Consider the following 21,432-nt stretch of genomic DNA (forward strand, 5'->3'; position numbering starts at 1 on the left):
GTCTTGTTTCTGATCCTGCCCAACCATGGTTTGGATTGGAGGGCTAGAAATGTGTTGTCTGAATGAAGTCACTATCTTGCACAATGGGTATATTTTGGCTTCAACTCTTGAATCAGCTGTTGTTCTTACAAGGTCAACCCCCATAGGATATCTGCCCAAGCTGGCTGTTCACTGGCATTGTGGGTGGACAGACTCCTTACTTTCCACTGGGAGTCGACATCATTGAGTTATCATTTTGTGACTGAGTCTGGCAAAGGGAAAAATACTCTGCAGTGATCTTGTAACAGGTATAATAGTGTTTAACATTTTGATTTTCATCTCCTCTGCTTCTGGAGATAAATTTAGTGGAGGATTTTTAAAACCTTCCAAGGATACCTTTGAATTATGCTGTGAGTTTTGACACTAGTAGTACATATTTAGCAGTGTATTCCTATTCTTTGTTTCATTTTTCTTCTTCTAAATTCCACCTAGATAAAATGGCATATTTTATGTCTCAAAGCACCCCTTTAGTAGATGGAGCACCATTTCATATTGGTAGTTCTATTTGAGCAGAACAGTAATCATCATCATCATCATCATCATATATTATTTATACCCCGCCCATCTGGCTGGGCTTTCCCAGCCACTCTGGGCGGCTTCCAACAAAATATTAAAATACAGTAGCAACAAGTAGGTTTGACTTCCAAATGCAAAATCCCAAACACACGCCTCATTTTATCTTGGCTCTTTCCCTTGTGATTCTTGTGTTTTTAGAAATAAAATTGGTTGGTTTTATAGTTTAAATAGCAGCATTAAAAAGCCTGGAAGCTGGACCAGGCTCACCACTGCTTGCTTGAAAAGGTAAATATAGGTCCTTTTTTAAAAAAAGAGAAAGGTTCTATACTTGCAGTTTCTTAATATTTGCAAGGATGGCTTTGGATTCTAAGCCTACATGGTGGAAGCTAGTTTTGTAGCTGCCTCATGCAAGAGGGAGAGAGGGAGAGCAAGCTTGGGGGTTATCTGTTAGTCTCAACCCTGCCCTCTACTAAATGGAAACATGCAAGGTTGCTTACACCCAACAGGGAGCACACAAAGTTCCCTTATATGGTCCATCCAGACTTCCATTTGTGGTGCGTTTCTAGGCAAAGGTCCATGCTTTATAGGGCCATGTCCAAGCACCTCCCCCCCCCCCCCCCCGCAATGCTTTCCCTATGAAAACCCACTCTTCAAAACTCAACTAGAGCTAATGGCAAATGGGAGCAAATATGAGGAAAACACAAATTGCTGTTTGTTCCAATTTGGCATTAAAGAGCAGGGGGAAAGCTCTGTGGCAACAAAAAAAACCAACAGTGTTCGGACACAGCGCTTTAAAGCATGGACCTGTGCCTAGAAATCACAGAGCAAAATGTAAGTGTGGATGAGGTAGATTATAAGCAAGATTATAAACTTAGGCAGGAATAACGAGCGGCACAAAAATAAGATAGGGAACACCTGTAGTACATGTGAAAAGGATCTAGGGGTCTTGGTGGACCACAAACTTCACATGAATCAATAGTGTGATGCAGCATCAAAAAAAGGCTAATGGTATTCTAGGCTGACTCAACAGAAGTAAAAGGTAAAGCTAAAGAACCCCTGGATGGTTAAGTCCAGTCAAAGGTGACTATGGGGTTGTGGCGCTCATCTTGCTTTCAGGCTAAGGGATCCAGCATTTGTCTGCAGAAAGTTTTCCAGGTCATGTGGCCAGCATGGCTAAACCGCATCTGGAGCAACGGGACACCGTGACGGAAACTAGAGTGCACCGAAACACTGTTTACGTTTCCGCCACAGCGGTACCTATTTATCTACTTGCACTGGTGTGCTTTCGAACTGCTAGGTTGGCAGGAGCTGGGACAAAGCAACAGGAGCTCACCCTGTTGCATGGATTCAAACTGACGACCTTCTGATTGGCAAGCCCAAGAGGTGCGGTGGTTTAGACTACAGCACCACCCACGTCCCTATCAACAGATTTATAGTGTCCAGTTCAAGGGAAGTAATGGTGCCACTCTATTCTGCCTTGATCAGACCCCTCCAGGAATACTGTGTCCAATTCTGGGTACCACAGTCTAAGAAGCATATTTACCAGCTGGAACATGTGCAGAGGGGGGCAACCAAAATGCTCAAGATCCTGGAAACAATTCAAGGAGGAATTGGGTACGACTCAAACCAATGGGGGACACAGGTGGCGCTATGGGTTAAACCACAGATCCTAGGGCTTGCTGATCAGAAGATCGGCGGTTCGAATCCCCGTGATGGGGTGAGCTCCCATTGCTTGGTCTCAGCTCCTGCCCACCTAGCAGTTCGAAAGCATGTCAAAGTGCAAGTAGATAAATAGGTACCACTCTGGCGGAAAGGTAAACAGCATTTCTGTGCGCTGCTCTGGTTTGCCAGAAGTGGCTTAGTCATGCTGGCCACATGACCCGGAAGCTGTACGCCGGCTCCCTCAGCCAATAAAGCGAGACGAGCGCCGCAACCCCAGAGTCGGCCACGACTGGACCTAATGGTCAGGGGTCCCTTTACCCTTTACCAAACCAATGCCTTCAAGTTCAAATCCAGGGAAGGAGATTATTTGTAAATAACATGCCTGCACTTGTGTGGTTCACAATTATAAAACACTGCTAGACAGCATCAGTTTCATACCAGAGTCTTGACCTTGCATGAGGTGGTTGATGTGTGAGCCTCACAGACCGGGGTTTCCTACCTAGAAAATACTGCGCTTTTGAGAATGCAGAAGTTGCTCTTGCTCTTTGAGAAGCTGTGCTCAACTGAAGTATAGTAGGCCCAGTTTTTCCCTGCATGCAGTTACACGAGTGAAAGAATGGAAGAAGACGTTTGCCTTTGTCAGAGATTGCAAGATAAACTCTTCCTGGTGTTGGGCAGGAAATGGTTGCTTGGCATCTTCTAAGGGCATCTTTTCCTGAAGTGAACAAAGCAGCCCTTCGTTGCACCAGATGTGTTTGTGAGGCTAGTTTTTGGTGCCGTGCTCAACGTTCATGTTGCCATCCATGCAGAATGGAAAACATTACGCAACTTTACATTATTTAGCTAGCAGTTAATTGGTATGATCAATATTTGCCTTGTAAGCTGAAATTATGGGAAAGAAAGATTTAGGAGAATCAGAAATTAATGGGGCCTGTTTTGACACAGATACCATGGAAAGAAACCTTTGAGCAAATATTTGCAGAGCAGAAGCAATAAAACGAATAGGTTTAAAGGTAATATCCTCTCTCTGAGTTGCTTGTATGAACAGTCTTTACATCTCACGCAACAATAAATGGACCAGATTCTTCATCCTGGTGGCATAGACAAACTTACGCTGCTCATCACTGGTCCAAGTTGCTCTGATCTGGCTTTGAAGAGCTATAAAATAGGGCTGTCCATATTCTGTACACACAATCACAGATTGCAAATTATCAATAAAAAATAGTGAAGAGTTGCACTACTTCAAAGATTAAGAGATCTGTTCTGTGATAAACTTCCATGGATTAAACTCCATTTCATGAGATACATGAAGCGTTATTCTGAATTTCAGCATAACCCATGATTGGTGGGAATTATAAACAGCAAGGTTGGGGGAAATGAAATGCAAAAAGTACATACCAGAATAATTATATTATTAGCAGTCATTCACAGAACAGTTTTTTATGACATCGAGGCATTGGTTAGCTAGTTTACACACATAAAGTGTGATTGAATTAAAAACCACATCTTTTTCTGATTCAAGCTACAGATGATAGAAATGAATTCAGTGATTTCCTATTGAACCCTCCCTTTGAATTATATGACATCATGATCAGACAATCAGTCATTTTATTTGAATGCAGCCTTTCCAGAGTTAAAACCATATTCAAGGCAGCTTACAACATATTAAGAAAATACGAACATTGTTGTTCTTGTTTAGTTGTTTAGTCGTGTCCAACTCTTTGTGACCCCCTGGACCAGAGCACTCCAGGCACTTCTGTCTTCCACTGCCTCCCACAGTTTGGTCAAACTCATGCTGGTAGCTTCGAGAACACTGTCCAGCCATCTCGTCCTCTGCCATCCCCTTCTCCTTGTGCCCTCCATCTTTCCCAACATCAGGGTCTTTTCCAGGGAGTCTTCTCTTCTCATGAGGTAGCCAAAGTATTGGAGCCTCAGCTTCAGGATCTGTCCTTCCAGTGAGCACTGAGGGCTGATTTCCTTCAGAATGGATAGGTTTGATCTTCTTGCAGTCCATGTCACTCTCAAGAGTCTCCTCCAGCGCCAGAATTCAAAAGCATCCATTCTTTGGCGATCAGTCTTCTTTATAGTCCAGCTCTCACTTCCATACATCACTAGTGGGAAAACCATAGCTTTAACTATACGAACCTTTGTTGGCAAAGAGGGCACAAGCAACTGGAACAATTTCTACATAAATCATAAGATCCAAAATAAAGTTACAAAAAATTAGCAGCAGCAATGACTTGCTCCCCCCCAAAGATACCACCTAAACTGTACACCAGGGATCAGCAAACTTTTCCAGCAGGGGGCCGGTCCACTGTCCCTCAGACCTTGTGGGGGGCCAGACTATATTTTTTTTGGGGGGGGCGGATGAATTCCTATGCCCCACAAATAATCCAGAGATGCATTTTAAATAAAAGCACACATTCTACTCATGTAAAAACATGCTGATTCCCGGACTGTCCGTGGGCCGGATTTAGAAGGCGATTGGGCTGGATCTGGCCCCCGGGCCTTAGTTTGCCTACCATGCTGTACAGTATACTGAACCCTGTTCAGTTCTGTCATGTGTGGATTGAAGCAGGACAAAGTGTCTTTAAAGAAAAGGGGAAAAAATAAATCGTATGATTGGTGTCTTCCGCCGCCTCCCAACAGAGAACACATTTTCCTAGGTACTGTAACTCTGCTTCCTGGACTATTTTGATTTGACTAATTTGGCTAACTTCCCCCCCCCCCAAAAAAAAACCACTCTTTTTTTAAAAAAAAAAAGATCTGAAGCTATTATAATTTAAGAATTATAACCTCTTTTCATGACACTTCTTGCATCTCTAGTCTTTATGGCAACGCCAGCACATCTGAGTCATAACCAACAACTGTCCTGCAAATGATACGCGACACCATTACGTTATTTGGTCACCTTTGAGTTTTGTGCAGTATGTGCCACTAGCAACTCTTGCACCATTCATCCCACAAAGTACAGTTACACATGTGATGGCAAGCTTATCGTGAGACTATCTGACTGTGTTTAAACGAAAATCTGTCTGTACCAAAGAATACAACCAAGTAGACAACAATGGTAATATTATGTGGAAATCTTTTCGCTCCATAACTAAGCGTGGGGCTCACTCAGTTCTGTGGGGCTTACTCCTGAGTAAAAATACAAAGCCCGTTTCCTTTTGGCTTAGCATTTCCTGTTCGTTCAAGATACATTTCTTCAGCAAATCCTGAGCAGGATAGATTAAGCGCATGCATATAGATGAGGGAGCAAAGAGTTGTATGAATGAGGAATGCCTCTTTTGAGACACTTAGATCCACTGTCCAGTTGGGGTTTGGGAGATTCTCATCTGGCTTGTAACTGATACCACAACAGCTGTTTTTCATTTTATAAATTAAATTTTGAAAACCAGTGGATTGCACGTTTCGGCTATAGAGCTTTAAAAAAAAAAGGAGGAGGAGGATCAACAAAAATAATTTCCCACCTGCCACAGGGGAGTGAGCTGATAAATGAAAAGATGAAAGATTAGATCATGAAGTCAGAGTCTAACTGGAAACGGATAACTCCATTTTACAATCTCAGGCTCCCCCCCCCCCCCGCAACTCTGTTTGTCAGCCGCTTTGTTCATCGACTATAGTTTACTCTGATTCAATGTTATATTGCCCACTGATTTTATGGCAGCTAATTCCTACGGAAATATAACAAACCATGCCTCATCCTGAAAGGATATTGCCTTTGAGCTACTTAGAATTATCAGTGATGGGAGCCCTAGGCTTGACAAGGAACCTGCACCTTCAATGCACCTCACAGCTTCTTTACTGGCACACCTGTACATAGACTGAGAATCTGTAAAGTGCTATGTCCTTTTCCGGCTCTCCCCAACTGGCTTCCGGTCTTAAGGAAGGAAATGAGAGTCCTTGACTGCAGCTGAGGAGACAAATAACTGCTTAGATCCCAGTTGGAGGACTGGTCTGCTCCAATATATCTGTTTCCTACTAGCCACTCGCTCAAGTTATCTCCGCCTAATCCCTCGAACAATATACCCAGCAAATAATACAGTTTGCGTTGCTTAATCAAAAAAGGATACAGCCATCTGCCACCTCTGTGGGGGCTTGCAGATGGGGTTTTCTTGAGGAATCAGTGCTGCTCACATGACATCGTTGTCACCAAAATGTCAGGCCGCTTTTTAAAAACATTTAATTCAACCGCATCATCTTACGTCGAACGTAACCAAAAGACTTTATAATCTGAACAACAACAGAAAGAGACATTTTACAGTGGTACCTCGGGTTAAGTACTTAATTTGTTCCGGAGGTCCCTACTTAACCTGAAACTGTTCTTAACCTGAAGCACTACTTTAGCTAATGGGGCCTCCCGCTGCCACTGCGCAATTTCTGTTCTCATCCTGAAGCAAAGTTCTTAACCTGAGGTAATATTTCTGGGTTAGTGGAGCCTGTAACCTGAAGCGTATGTAACCTGAAACATATGTAACCCGAGGCACCACTGTACACTCTTTTGTAATTCATGAAAATCTTTAATAATTAAAAGAACAACAACACTTAATTCAGATTTCCTCTTAACTCAGAAAAGCTGCTAAGAAAAAACAGTCAGTTATACATCTTCAGTCACCACTGGTGTGGCAGATCATTAGAACATTTTTCTTTTTGCCATGTGTGGTGGTGATTCTAGTGGCTAGTTCCCTATTTCCACACCCTTGATTCCCTTTGCTCCTCACTGGGGCACAACCTTGGTGCTTTGTGGCAGCCCAAACAACGTGAGTGTGCCAATTTCCGCTGACTGCATGCTGGAGGTATGTTTGAACCCAGTGAAGCTATTCTTTCAAGATGTCCACATTTGTGGAGTGTTACCTCGGAGATAAGGGAAGCGGGTGGCACTGTGGGGAAGGTAAATGGCGTTTCCGTGTGCTGCGCTGGTGCTGGCTCGCCAGAGCAGCTTCGTCACACTGGCCACGTGACCCGGAAGTGTCTCCAGACAGCGCTGGCCCCGGCCTCTTAAGTGAGATGAGCGCACAACCCTGGAGTCGGACACGACTGGCCCGTACGGGCAGGGGTACCTTTACCTTTACCTTTACCTTGGAGATAAGGGACGCGGGTGGCGCTGTGGGTTAAACTACAGAGCCTAGGACTTGCCAATCAGAAGGTTGGCGGTTCGAATCCCCGTGACAGGGTGAGCTCCCGTTGCTCAGTCCCTGCTCCTGCCAACCTAGCAGTTTGAAAGCATGTCAAAGTGCAAGTAGATAAATAGGTACCGCTCCAGCGGGAAGGTAAACGGCGTTTCCTTGCGCTGCTCTGGTTCACCAGAAGCGGCTTAGTCATGCTGGACACATGACCCGGAAGCTGTACGCCGGCTCCTTCAGCCAATAAAGCGAGATGAGCCCCCCAACTCCAGAGTCGGTCACAACTGGACCTAATGGTCAGGGGTCCCTTTACCTTTACCTCGGAGATAGGAATCGCAGTACAACCATATGGATCTTAAAAAAATTATAATGCAATGGGCCCGTGCAAGACCTCTGCATCAGAATTTCAGTACAGTGGTACCTCGGGTTACATACACTTCAGGTTACAGACACTTCAGGTTACAGACTCCGCTAACCCAGAAATAGTACCTCAGGGTAAGAACTTTGCTTCAGGATGAGAACAGAAATCACGCAGCGGCAGCGGGAGGTCCCATTAGCTAAAGTGGTTCTTCAGGTTAAGAACAGTTTCAGGTTAAGAATGGACCTCTGGTACGAATTAAGTACTTAACCCGAGGTACCACTGTACAATGGAACCTCTACTCATGACCACAATCCGTTCCAGTGGCCCGTTTGGATGTCAAAATGGGTCACTGGGAGAGGTGTCTTTGTGCGCAGGCGCGGGTGGCGATTGCCCGCTTCTGCGCATGCATGAACGGTGGCAACCCCCTATCCCACCCTGGTTACTTCCCCGGTGTTCTTTTATTTAAAATGCATTTCTGGGTTATTTGTGGGGCATAGGAATTTGTTCATTTTTTCTTCTTCAAAATGCAGTCTGGCCCACCACATGGTCTGAGGGACAGTGGACCAGCCCCCTGCTGAAAAAGTTTGCTGACCCCTGCTTTAGATCTTAAGGAAGGCTGAGCTCCTGCTCATTTAATAACTAAGTAAAAGAAGAAATTTTGGCATGTGTAAACCCCCACGGCAGCATACCCTTTCCCCAACCTCGCACTACCTCTTATATTTCTGCGTGCCATCCAGCTGTTAATGTTTTTATTAAATTTGCCTTGTTCAGCTGGTAAATGAATGTTCCTCCTTTATCAAATGTGCATATTTTGATGTAGAAATAGAAATTTTAATAGTTGGCTCTCTTCTAGTGGTACTGGAATAGTAGTAATACTGGTAATGGAAGGTGGTACTGGTGTGGTTTTGCACCCTGCACTATGTTCAGGATTAACATTCCAAATAAATGAAATAAACACACACATCCACCAAAGCATATCTCTCAAGAATTCTGAGCCCAGCAATTTACTTTGTGTACCAGAACTGAACTGCCAGCCCTTCCGTACGTGAATCTACTCTTGGTTACCCCAAGCTTTCTTTATTTTAGCACTATAATTTAGTCGGGAGGTAGCTGTTTTGCTGCTGCTATTATCAGAAATCCTGGCTGAACTACTGTAAATCACCCAGATTTTCCACTAGATCCAGTTCCAACGATTCAAACCATGTACTACACAACAGTGATTTTGATGAGGTTTTGCTCAGTCTCTCATATATATATATCTACGAAAGCATATATATATATATATATATATATATAAAATAGCTATCAAAACACTTTCACTCAAATTCCTCACAAAGGTTATTTTTTCCAGTTAATCTGTTAAAGGCTGTAACGTCAAGGCTGCTCTCAACACAGTTCTGTGTGTAACTCTTGTGTGCCTTCTTTGCCCCCCCCCCCCAAGCAACTCCCCCCTCACTTTGGAGGTTATGGGATTCTCCTTCCTTAAAGGTTTTTAAGCAGAGGTTGGGGGACCATCTGTCATGGATGCTTTAGCTGAGATTCCTGCATCGCAGGGGGTTGGACCAAAGGACTCTTAGGGTCTCCTCAAAGTCTACCCTTCTGTGATTCTATGATCCGACTGAAGGGACACTCGGCCTCCTAAATGGGCCACTTTGATTATATCTTCTGCCTAATCATAAATCTCAGCAGAAACAGAAGCTCTGAGAAGAGTATTCAAAAGCTTCTGGGGATACGTTTAAACTAGGACTTAATAATTAGCAAGGTCTGTTGGACTCCCTTTGTAGGCTCTTGGACACCCCCCCCCCCATGCCACCCTGGAGGGGCATGTTTATGCTGTGCTATGCTGCAAATTGCCTGGGAGTAATTAATTCTGACCGCTAGCTTCTTCCCTGTTTTCTGATAATAAATTTGACTAGCTGTGTTATATTTTCCAGTTATCTTTGTTTTCTTGGCAACAGATTGCCCCCCCCCCCAATTAAATTAAGGGGGCATGAAACTTACCTCCTGCTTATTGTAGCAGGGATGGTGGGGGTGGGGGGAAGTTAGGAATATTAGGGAATGAAATTAAAAAGAAGGATGTGAAGTTATTTAGGTATGCAGTGACAGCAGCTAGAATTTTGATGGCCCAGAAATGGAAACAGGAAGAAATGCCGACGAGGGAAGAATGGAGAATGAAACTGATGGAATATGCAGAAATGGACAAATTAATGGGGAAAATTCAGAACCAATGCAATCAGAGATTCAGCGAGGACTGGAATAAATTTACAGAGTATATCAAAAATGTATGTGAGGAGCATTTAACGCTTGTTGGCTTTCAAGAAGCTCTGTGAAAATGACTGATAGAAATGTTGCTTAAAATATATGATAAGATTAAGATTGTTAAAGCGCAATATAAATTTAAGAAATGTGAGTAATTGTGATAATATGGAAAATTGTCAGACAGGCTGAGGGAAGTCTAAAAGATGTATATGTTAGAAGTGGATGTTAAACATGGATGGAATGCATATTGGAAATTGAATAAAAATTAATTATAAAAAATAAAAAAATTAAGGGGGCATGAAACTTACCTCCTGCTTACTGTAGCAGGGAGGGTGGGGGTGGGGGAAAGTTTGGATACTACAGTGGTACCTCAGGTTACAGATGCTTCAGGTTACAGACTCCGCTAACCCAGAAATAGTTCCTCGGGTTAAGAACTTTGCTTCAGGGTGGGAACAGAAATCGTGCTCCGGCGGTGTGGCAGCAGCGGGAGGCCCCATTAGCTAAAGTGGTGCTTCAGGTTAAGAACAGTTTCAAGTTAAGAATGGACCTCCAGAACAAATTAAGTTCTTAACCCGAGGTACCAATGTATTTAGGGGACTTCAGTCTGAACTAAATGAGAACAGCTTAATCACCGTCCATGCAAATGAAGAACCGTAATCTTTTTAGGAAGTTGTCCAGAATGTTTATTTTGCCTTACTATGGTTTCAATAGCTTCTTTAGGTTTCCCTATTATTGTACAAACCTGCATGACTTGTTTTTACTAGAGAGGCTCATAGGATATGGGCATACACACATAAATACCCCACCCAAATGAATAGGTATAACCCAGGCAATGGCGGCTTTATTGTAACATTGTCCTCTCCCTTAAAATCTATTTTCTGTCTTCAGCTGGTGTGCATTTTATGTCTTTGATTTGGGGGTGGGAGGCTTCGATACCTGCCCTCCCACAAACACCTCACGCATATATTCTCTTTATTTTCCAGTGTGGTGAGTGCAGGAGTTCTTCCCAGCGTAACATGGCCTATTAGCGGCAATAGTGTTATTTGTTTTCTAATATTTCTTCATGCGTCATTTCAAGCCACAAGTAGGGAAACATAAAGTGGTTTTTACACGGACGTTATTTCTTGTCTTCTTTGCAGTGCATCCATGTGCTAGGGCATTAGCTGAAATTAATGGAGTTTTTCCGATATACCTAATTTTTGCCCTGGTAGCTAAACCTCTGGGAGCCTTAAATGTTGCACTGTTGGCATGAATGGGCATGAATTTAGTCAAGGAAGGGATGCAGAGAAAGGGGTGGGTGGACCACAAAATTCTCCAATAAACCTGATTCTGCTGAGAATACATTTTACAAACATGCAGCTAAGTTGGCTCCTTTTGTTGAAGGGTTTGTTAAGCATTAGCTAAAGAATGCCATGGTCCAGCCTTCACGGTATGAAACCTAATTCTTCCCCTTTCTGGAGCCATGGCATGGGGTGTTTAATTTTTCTCTCTCGGTAGGGCTGCAGGCCCTCCGGTACTCCAGCCAAAAAACACTCATATTTTTGCAGGCTTAGCCCCTAACCCGTTGCCAGGCAGTAAAATGGACGTTTGTCCACCACAGGGGGGGGGGAGGTAGGAGAGGCAAAGGGAGATAAGAAATTGTCCCTCTTCAATCTGTTTACTTGACAATGGCGATATTTTATTTACAGAAAGAGCACACTACAAAGGTTTAAATGAATGACTATAGCAAGCCTCAGATATCTAAATCTCGAAATGTTCCATTGATGGTTCAAGACTATTTGCCTCATGATCATGGTTGGAGAGGTTAAAGAGGGACCTTTGCTGTACTTTTGTTCTGTAAAAAAAAAGAAGAAAACAAAACAGGGAGACCTCACCAGCAATGACAGAGCCTCTCTGTCTAGCTTGGGTCCACCCTTCTTAAAGTAGAAAGGCTTTTTCAAATGTGTAGTTGTGAACCAGTGCTTTTTCCCCCAGCCAGAACTCAGTTCTGGCACCTCTCAGGTGGGCACCCTTGCCATTATAAGAGAACAAGGGAGGTGTTCATGGTGAGTTCCACCACCTCTTTTATTATTATAGAAAAATAGCACCGGTGTGAACACATGCAAGCAAGCGAGAGGGAGCAGGATTGTGATGGCAGCATCGCCCCCTCTGACGTACTGTCTGCACAAATCCACAGCGTATACAAGTGGGACATGTATAAACTCTGTACAGTCATACCTCGGGTTACAGCCGCTTCAGGTTCTGTTTTTTCGGGGTACTCACCCACCGAAACCCGGAAGTACGGGAACGAGTTACCTCTGGGTTTCGGCAGTTGCGCATGTGTAGAAGTGCTAAATCGCGCTTTGCAAATGCGCAGAAGCACCAAATCGCAACCCGCCTGTGCGCAGATGCGCCGCTGCGGGTTGCAAATGTGCATCCCGCACGGATCACGTTCGCAACCCGAGCGTCCACTGTACTCATGGCCAAGACCTCTGTAAAAGCAGAAAGCAAAAAGCACTCAGTGAGTTCTCAACCATGCATACAGAGCCTAAACACATACAGTTAGTATCCTTGCAGTGTCTGTGCACACAGTCTAATGCAGGCTTCCTCAACCTCAGCCCTCTGGATGTTTTGAGACTACAATTCCCATCATCCCTGACCACTGGTCCTGGTAGCTAGGGCTCTTGGGAATTGTAGGCCAAAAACATCTGGAGGGCCAAGGTTGAGGAAGCCTGGTTTAGTGAATGTATGGGGGGGGGGCTGGACTTTAATTTCTGCTGGACTTTAATTTCTCACAATATGTTTCGTTTATATGATAAGTTGGTCTGTAGAACCATATATTTTGATATGATATGTTGAATTGCATTTGAAAAGAATTTATATAGTTGCATACAGCCTGTTATGTTGTTTGTGTTGTTATCAGCTTTGCAAGGAAGGCTGGCCACACCTTTGGTGACCTGCTGTTGGCAGAATAAACATGCTTTTATTTAGACAGGACTTTGGCCCATAGGCTGACTTGAAAAAGATGTTGCAATTAATTTTTAAATTGGTTTTTAGTGGTGTTTTGCCTCCTTTGGTTTTATCGTGCTTGTTAGCTGCCTTGAGCACCATTTGGTGGAAAGGCGGGGTACAGAAACATAAAATAATAAATAGTATTCATAAGGTCACAGCATTAGGCATGAAGTGCAAAAAAGGGGCAGAGTGATGTTCTCTCCCTCCCTTTCTTAATACAGTGGTACCTCGGATTACAGACGCTTCAGGTTACAGACGCTTCAGGTTACAGACGCTTCAGGTTACAGACTCCACTAACCCAGAAATAGTACCTCGGGTTAAGAACTTTGCTTCAGGATGAGAACAGAAATCGCACGGCGGCAGCGGGAGGCCCCATTAGCTAAAGTGGTACCTCAGGTTAAGAACAGTTTCAGGTTAAGAACAGACCCCCAGAATGAATTAAGTTCTTTACCCGAGGTACCACTGTACTGGAACTCGCAGTCACCAAATGAAGTAAATTCCAGATGGGCGAGATAATATGCTTCTTCACACTGTGCATAATTAACTTTCAGAATTAATTGCCAAAAAGACATTGTGGTGATCCTGACTTAGAATCTTTAAAAGAGGATTTGACAAATTTGTGGAACAGGAGTGGTTTTCTAACCTAACAGCACTCCCAGATTGCACTCCTTGTTATTCAAGGAAAGGCCCTTCCAGAGTTGGTTGCATATCACATCTCTGGCCAGACAAGCCACCAACCAACAGAACCTCCGCCTTGTCAAGATGGAGTTTCAGTATTTTTTCACTCTCATCTGGGGCATTATGGCTTCCAAATGAGCCACACTTGGCTCAGCTTGGGAACACAGATAGAGACAGTGCTATCAGTGTATCGCCGACACCATCACCATAACCTCTGACTTCATTTGAAAGTTGAACACAATGGATACTTGAGGAATCCCATAATGCCAATATCAAGGGGCAGAACCGAAGTTGCTTAATATCACCCTCTGCAATCAATCCTCCAGACGCTTCAGGTTACAGACTCTGCTAACCCAGAAATAATACCTCGGGTTAAGAACTTTGCTTCAAGATGACAACAGAAATCGCACGACGGCTGCGCAGCAGCAGCAGGAGGCCCCATTAGCTAAAGTGGTGCTTCAGGTTAAGAACAGTTTCAGGTTAAGAACGGACCTCCGGAACGAATTAAGTTCTTAACCCGAGGTACCACTGTACCTCCGATCCACAACCCAGAAAACCAACCAAGGTATTACCAACACAAGCTGTTGTTATCTCAGACTCAAATTCACCTCAAGACTTACCAAATATCAGAAAGAAAGCTTGAAAGCATTGTTTACGATATGTCCACATCATTGATCGTTCCAACATGGTAAAAGAAGCATAAACGAACCAAAGTTATATCATCGTTTTAATGTATTATTTCATTTCCTTTTAATTGTGCATTTGTGGTTAAAAAAAAATTAGATGGGGAAGTGAAACTACTGTAGAAGCTTGCAAAAATATATCATTTGCCCGATAATAAGTGTTGGAAATGTAAAGAAAATGAAGGCACATTCTTTCACCTATGGTGGACGTGCCCAAGGATTAAGGCTTTCTAGGAGATGATCTATAATGAAATGAAAAAGGTATTTAAATATACCTTCCTGAAGAAAACAGAGGCCTTTCTCCTGGGCATGGTCAGCCAATTGGTGCCAAAGAAGTATAGAACTTTCTTTATGTATGCAACAACAGCAGCAAGAATACTCATCACAAAGTATTGGAAGACACAAGATTTACCCACCCTGGAAGAATGGCAGATGAAAGTTATGGACTACATGGAACTGGCGGAAATGACCGGCAGAATCCGAGACCAGGGAGAAGAGTTGGTGGAAGAAGATTGGAAGAAATTTAAAGATTACTTACAGAAATATTGTAAAATTAATGAATGTTAGAAAGATGTTGGAATGAAGTTACATGGCTTTAGCAGAAATGCTATAAAGAATTAAGTACAATAGATTGTAAATGGATTAAAGGGAAAAATAAGGTTAGAAAGGATTTGCTGAATCAACTAATTGAACTGGAATACAAAAAAGGGAGGTGTGAGGAGGTCAAGGAAACATGTAAATGAAAGATAAGATATGAAAAGATTGATTTGTTTTTAACTGTTTTTCATTTTTCTGTACTTTGTATTTTTTCTTTTTTTCTTGTTTTTCTTATTTCGTAACCTTTTTTGTAACCTTTTTTGAAACTTTAATAAATATCTTTTTTTTTTTAAAAAAAGAATCCAGCGAAAGACACCCCCCAAAAAAAGAAAAGAAAAAAAAAGAAAGAAACTACTGTAGAAGAAACTTTGTGTTTTGAAAGAAACTTAAGAGAATAAGCACAGCAAGGAAGAAATAGGGTGTGGATGGAATTTATTGTTTTCTCTTTGCTCGTCTTTGTTTCCTTAAGCCTTCAAACTTAATAAATGGTGAGTCTTTTGGAGACAGCAATGGATTCTGATGCAATTGCTATAAGCTGCCCAGAGCCCACAGGATAGGATCACCCACCAACTGCCTCTTTCTCAGCCTGGGCTTCTATGTTTTTCTAAGCACTGCACTGGTGGGGGGGGGCAGGGGGACCACCCTCCAAGCAACCTGATTTGGGGGGAGCAGTTTGTTTCTCCTCTCTCTCCCCCCCCCCGTTTCCATTTCCTTTTAAATGGAGAAAACACATTATGCACATTAATGGCAGCTAAAGCTGTGGGATAAGGAGATGGAGGGAATTCTTGTGTCCGTCCAGTATTTATCATGGAATCCCTGACTCTCCACAGCCTGTTCTGGAGGGATTTGAAGGTCATTATTCAAATGCGTCACATGCAACTATCATGGTAACAAACAGCAATCTAGAAGCCCCTGTCAATCACGTTCCTTTCTGTTCTGTCATGTCAGAAAAATGTTGTTCGTTGGGAGGGACAGCCCTGCAAATCCCATCTATTTCCACACACCCCCTTCCATCTGTGATAGCCTCACAATTAACGCTCCGTGCCAAGGAAAGTCAGTTAAAGAAGGCAAATGTCTCATCAGCCGCACCTGATTGCAACTCCTTCAGTTGCTCTGGATAGTTTTATGTTAGGTGTTTGATTTGGTGATAGCCTGTGGCCTCTATTCTATCAAGTAATGAAATAATGAAATGAAAACGAGGCCTGGGGGGCAGAGAGGAAGAGGCTACTTGACTTCTCATCTCGCCCTCATGGAAAAGTGAAGTCACTTTTAGTGGAGATTCTGTAGCTGTACTTGTCCATCTGCGTTTTGAGAGGGTCAGGGAGGGAGAGGAGATACAGTGGTACCTCGCAAGACGAATGCCTCGGAAGACGAAAAACTCACAAGACAAAAGAGTTTTTTGTTTTTTGAGGTGCTTTGTAAGACGAATTTCCCTATGGGCTTGCTTCGCAAGATGAAACGTCTTGCAAGTTTGTTTCCTTTTGAAGCGGGAACTGGGCTGGCAGGGAGCGAGCGAGGGAGCGACCTACCTTTTCCAGAGGGATCCTCTTCTGGAGAGGGCACAGAGGAGGCAGGTGGGCTGGGATCCAGCAGATCTGGCTGGGTCTCTGCGCTGCCGCTGCCGCCGCTGCTGCCTCTCTCTCTCTCTCTCTCTCTCCCCCTCCCCATGTGGCTGCTCCATTTTGCGAAGGCAGGAGGAGGGGGACCAAGGAGGAGGAGGAGGAGGCATCCACTGCGCTTGGGCCGCCGCGAAGGCGCCTTTGCGGGGGTGGGAAGAAGCCGGGAGCAGCTGCCGAGACTGTGGGGAGCCCAGCGGCGTGGTGCAAGGTAACGGGGGCAGCAAGGGAGAGTCCAAGCCGGGCGCTTCATGCGTCCGCCCTCGGTTCCTGGGCTCGAACTTCCTTTGGCACCTCGTGGAGAGAGAGGGAGAGGAGCGGGCTGGGGCTTTGATGTGGGACGCGGTTTGGCGGAGCGAAGACGCGGCAAGGCTTGGCGACAGAGGAAGGGGGGCTGTTTTCGTGGGGAGGTGGGAGGGGGTGTCTTTGCCTCTTCCCGGCAACAGATCCTCCAGGCTGGGGAAACTCCTCCTGCTGGGGAGCGCCCCGCTTTGTGCTTTGCCCGCTATCCCATAATAAAAGGAGTACTGTACTGTAATAACGTTCATAATACAGTACCAGTGTGCATCCGTGCTTCGCAAGACGAAAAAGTCCGCAAGACGAAGAAACTCGCAGAACGGATTAATTTCGTCTTGCGAGGCACCACTGTACTGTATTTTTCGCTCCATAGGGCGCACCAGACCATAGGGCGCACCTAGTTTTTAGGGGGGGGGAAATAAAGGGGGGGAAAGGGGGGAAAGGGGATGGATCCCACTGGCTGTCTTGGCTTTCTCTTTAGCCACGCGCAACCTCTCCAGCCGGGAGAGGCTGCGCGCGGCTTTGGCAGAAGCGAAGACAGCCAGTGGGATGGATCCCGTTCGCTGTCTTGGCTTCATTTTTAGCCGCGGGGCTGGGGCGGGGGAAGCTAGAGCTTCCCCTAACCCCAGCCCCCAGAACAGGTCCAGGAGCAGCGGCAAGGTTGCGCTCAGCCTTGCCGCTGCTCCCGGAGCTTGCTGGGCTGGGGGCGTGCTCCAAAGTTTTGCGGATAGCTGCCTGAAGCCCGAGGAGCGCAGCGAGAGTTGTCACTGCACTCCCCAGGCTTCAGGCTGATATCCGTCCTATAGAGTGCATCCTATAGAGCGAAAAATACGGTACATTTTGTCCTTATGAACCATTCGGAGTGCTGATCTCTGTCTCCGGTGTGGCAGGGCCCCGGCTGCATGAAAAGAGCATGCATGTTTGCTGGATGCTCTCTCTGCTGCTGTTGCCGGATCTCAGCAGACCTTTGAAAAATAGGACCCTCAGTAAGAGCAGCAAGTGTTTGCAATTAGCTTCCCCATATGGTGGATTTTGTTTTCTGCATCTTCTCGGCAGAATAAGAGCCAAATATCTGGCATAGCACAATATCCAGTGTGGTGTTAGCTCATCTTACAAAAACCACAGGCTTGTCAGAGTTAAGTGATGCTTCAGAAAGTCAGCGAAGGAATCGCCCATCCGTCAGTGGGTCAAGCTCATTCTCATGTCTCCTGTTACCAGGCAGCTCAGTGCTGTGTCTACCACAGGATCGTACCTCCTCCTGCTGCTATCCCTGGCCAGGACTGGAAGATTATCTTTTCTTCCTCCCTGGGCTGAATTTGAGATATGATGTGGTGCAGCGCCTTGCGGCTGTCTGTCTGCATTTTCATTGTTCTTTTCTTCCAGCAACAACCACTGGTGGTCCATTTTGCAGGGAGAAGAAGCCCCCTTTCTTAAACAGCCCGGCTTCTTGTTGTTCTTTCAATCAGTAATATATTTCGATTTTTCATTATTGGGAACAATAAATAATAGACGAAATGAAGGTCTGGGGGGGGCGCACTTTAAAAATGAAAAAGCAGATACAGTGGTACCTTGTTTTGAAAACAGCTTTGTTTATGAACAACTTGGATTAAGAACGCTGCAAACCCGGAAGTAGGTGTTTTGGTTTGTTAACTTTGCCTTGGAATAAGAACATGTTTCGCTTCCTGTTGAGTGTGTTCCATTTGTAAATTGAGTCCCCCGTTGCTATGGGGAAAGCACGCCTTGGTTTAAGAATGCTTTGGTTTAAGAACAGACTTTGGGAACGGATTAAGTTTGTAAACCAAGGTACCACTGTACATACCTGGGGGTAAGGCTGGAGTATTTGGGCTAGGCGGTTTTGGTGGGTAAGCTGAAAATGCACCCTGAGACTGGAATGATTTAGGAGAGCTTGGTGAATTTGAATACTTTTCAGGGGCGGGTGGCATTATTGACAAGGCTGCCGTGGTTTTCGATTTGCTTTTCCACAATGGAAACATTACCGTCTAATGTCTGCTCTTCTCCCCCTTGGACATTGCCATCAAAACGAATGGCAGTCTGCTGTGCTGCTCTGCCACAGTTTGAAGGAGCAGGAAAGCATTTTTACTGGGGGGGGGGGCTTCTGCTGCCTCAATCATGGTAAGGCCCCCACGTAATAGGCAAGTATAAGCATTTGCTAAGCCCCTGCCCAAGTTGCTGGAAATGGCTCCACAAAAGTTTGTGCATGCTATGTTCAGCTCAACACTAATAATCATCAGGAAGGAAAGACATTACAATAATTACAATAAATTATGCTCCCGTCACAACAGTTTTGGACATCTGCAGAATTGTGACGTATCTGTTCTTTCATCTTCAGTCAGATAAATAGAAAGATAAGCAAGACCAGGGACAGCAAGCAAATGAGGTAGTAAACCTACTCCCTGGACAACAGGGATGCCAGCAAGACGGAATGCGGGTGGCGCTGTGGTATAAACCACTGAGCCTCTTGGGCTTGCCGACTGGAAGGTTGGCGGTTTGAACCCTCCTGACGGAGTGAGCTCCCTTTGCTCTGCCCCAGCTTCTGCCAACCTAGTAGTTCAAAAGCACACCAGTGCAAGTAGATAAATAGGTACCACTGTGGCGGGAAGGTAAACAGCATTTCGATGCGCTCTGGTTTCTGTCACAGTGTCCCATTGCACCAGAAGTGGTTTAGTTCTGCTGGCCACATGACCCGGAAAGCTGTCTGTGGACAAATGCCGGCTCCCTCAGCCTGAAAGCGAGATGAGCGCCACAACCCCATAGTCGCCTTTGACTGGACTAAACCGTCCAGGGGTCCTTTACCTTTTACTTTTTTCTGTGCATGTTCACTGTATGTGGATTGGATCCACAAAAGAAGGCACAATTTGCATGAAAATTTGCAAATGCTTATTTATACTGCATTTATAGATGCAAAATTAGAAATCATTTACTAAAAGAAAAATATACACCTCGCCATAGTGGAGGAGGCCATAACCAGGTGTAAAAGGTAAAGGGTAAAGGGACCCTTGACCATTAGGTCCAGTCATGACTGACTGTGGGGTTGCGGCGCTCATCTTGCTTTATTGGCCGAGGGAGCCAGCGTACAGCATCCGGGTCATGTGGCCAGCATGACTAAGCCGCTTCTGGCGAACCAGAGCACCGCACGAAAACGGCGTTTATCTTCCCACCAGAGCGATACCTATTTATCTACTTGCACTTTGACGTGCTTTCAAACTGTTAGGTGGGCAGAAGCAGGGGCCGAGCAACAGGAGCTCACCCCATCGTGGGGATTCGAACTGCTGACCTTCTGATCAAGTCCTAGGCTCTTTGGTTTAACCCACAGCGCTACCCGTATGCCGTAACCAGGTGAGATCCCCTCTAATCCCCATTTGGACCCTCTTGGTTTCAGTAAGCATAAGGCAGGGATAGGAAGCCATCCCCACTGCCCACCCCATAAAGGGTCCCCATAAAGTGTCGTTGAATCATGGGCTGGAGGGGATCAACCAGGAGCTGAAAATGAGCAATATGATTGATAGGCACAGCATGTCTACAGGCGAACCCATAAACAAAATCTAGAAAAAGGGCCAGCCAGTTGAATTTCTGCCAGCCACACAGCTGTTAAAGAAACAAGACCCCTGCTCTCTCGCCATGGCAACCTTAAACCATGTCAAGAATTCAAGTTTCTTGAGTCTTAAACTAGTTGAACGTCTTTCATCACTTGATCTTAGACTAGCAATCCAGTACAAGATCATGTGCGATATTTCAGGTGGCAACCAGTGTTTAGGTGACGAGGTCTGGATAAATTCAAGATCTAACTGGAAGGCAAGCAGTGTATTCTAAGAACTCTTGTTGTGCTCTTTATTTATACTTCATAATAATTTCTGCAACGTGATCAGTACATGTACAACAGCTAGTCTTGAACTCCATTCTTTGCCGCAACCTTTTGCTTCTGGGTAGACATGTTACGGCCCTCTTCAGGTTTCTGAGCTCAGCCACTGTGACACTTTCACACATTGCTGCATGTGAGACTGAAGTCGGCAGGTTTGTGATTCCTCCCATTGGCTCTCGTGAGCTACCAAATACATGCACTGTATGTGTGTTTGTTGTGCTGGGAGGGCAAAGCTATCTGGTGATCGCAGTGGCGTAGCGTGGGGGTTGCAGGGGGGGCCGGCCGCACCGGGCGCAACATCTGGGGGCGCGCGCTCGCACTCGCAGCTCTCTGCCCCTACCTGGCTCACTCACTCTCTCTCTCTGCAGTGCTGGCTGTGCGAATCCGATCCGAGCCGCCGGGTCGCCGCCTACTGTGGAGGGGGTGGGTGCCAGGCGTGCGGTGCGGAGAGAGAACGAGGGACTATCTGGGGGATGGACAGTGCAGCGGCCGCCCAGTGCCCGCTGAGCGCGGGAGAGAACCACACCAGACCAGCCCAGGCAGCAGCAAGAAGAAGCTGGCAGGGGCTGCAGGTTAGGGGTTAGGGGGCGCAAATTACTTGCCTTGCCCCGGGTGCTGACAACCCACGCTACGCCACTGGGTGATCGGGCAGCAGTAGATCACAGAGATTACTCTCACACCTGTTTCTCCATTTTGCCTCAACCCTCAACCTGTCACAGGTGCAGCC

At 45.3% G+C, this 21,432-nt stretch overlaps 1 protein-coding gene across 2 annotated transcripts in view; it reads left to right on the forward strand.

Moving 5' to 3' along the window:
* Positions 1 to 21,432, forward strand: part of LMX1A (LIM homeobox transcription factor 1 alpha) — a 76,984-nt gene that overhangs the window by 36,629 nt on the left and 18,923 nt on the right. The gene's annotated exons all lie outside the window — the stretch shown is intronic.

Source organism: Podarcis gaigeae, assembly GCF_964106915.1.
Source record: "Podarcis gaigeae genome assembly, chromosome: 6".
Lineage (NCBI taxonomy): Eukaryota > Metazoa > Chordata > Lepidosauria > Squamata > Lacertidae > Podarcis > Podarcis gaigeae.